This window comes from Nansenia antarctica, assembly GCF_963989245.1.
Source record: "Nansenia antarctica genome assembly, chromosome: 10".
Taxonomy (NCBI): Eukaryota; Metazoa; Chordata; class Actinopteri; order Argentiniformes; family Microstomatidae; genus Nansenia; species Nansenia antarctica.
This window is the reverse complement of record NC_137680.1, coordinates 1,611,872-1,612,814: the sequence shown is the minus strand read 5'-3', so window position 1 is coordinate 1,612,814 and position 943 is coordinate 1,611,872.

Here is a 943-nt window from a genome sequence, read left to right as displayed (position 1 = left end):
TGGTGATGGAATCACTGATGGAGAGAATGTTTGGATGCCAATGGTGAAGAAACACAGTGGAGTCAGGTTCCACCTTTGGGTGGTCGACACTCGACACATAATCACACAAACAGTAGCTGTGAAAAATTAAAATAAAAAGATTCAGAAAAGTCAAAGCTTTAGGCATACAGTTCCCAAAAAGTATTCTTTGGGTTGGCACATCAATTATGTCATTACACAGCATTTGAAGATGGCAACCAGTGACAGGCTTCTGTGTTTTTCTTTTTTTTACTATAATCCAAACATTCATGAGACGACTATCTCCGCTCCTCTCCATCTCTCCACACTCGGCTAACAGGCCAACGCAGCCACCCAGCCGCCCTGTCTGCAGATCACTCATACCCCCCTACACCTCATTTATACACGGACAGACTGTTGCCAGTTTTACGGAGGATTAGACAGGTTGGGAATTCATGGACGAATGAGGGAATAGGGGAAAGATGAGAACAAACAGTGAATCACTAAAAAAAAACGAATAAAAAAACAACATTGCAAAAAAAAATCCAGCTGGGATTGAAATGACGGCACATGTTGTTTTTTTCACTAGGGGATATGTTTTACTAATGTGTTTTATCCTCTGTTTATTTTGCCCCACCACCCCCAAAATCCTCCACTTGTTTGGTTCTCGGCTTGCCGTGGCCACAGTTTTCACACCACATAAATCATAGTATTATCTGTTGGCAGGACCTGTGGGAGGCGTACTCTACGAACCACTCTTTTAATGAATGGTGTTTATGAGCGCTAATCTACGGCATGTAAACCACCGTTTTGGGCTTAGATAAGCCACAATAAGGTGGATATTTCTTTCTCCATCAATGGGGTGGTAGGTCTGGGGTGTAGTACATTCTGTGAACCTTTGCCTAGAATGTATGTATGTAGCATCAGACCTGCAAGGGTCTCTGAG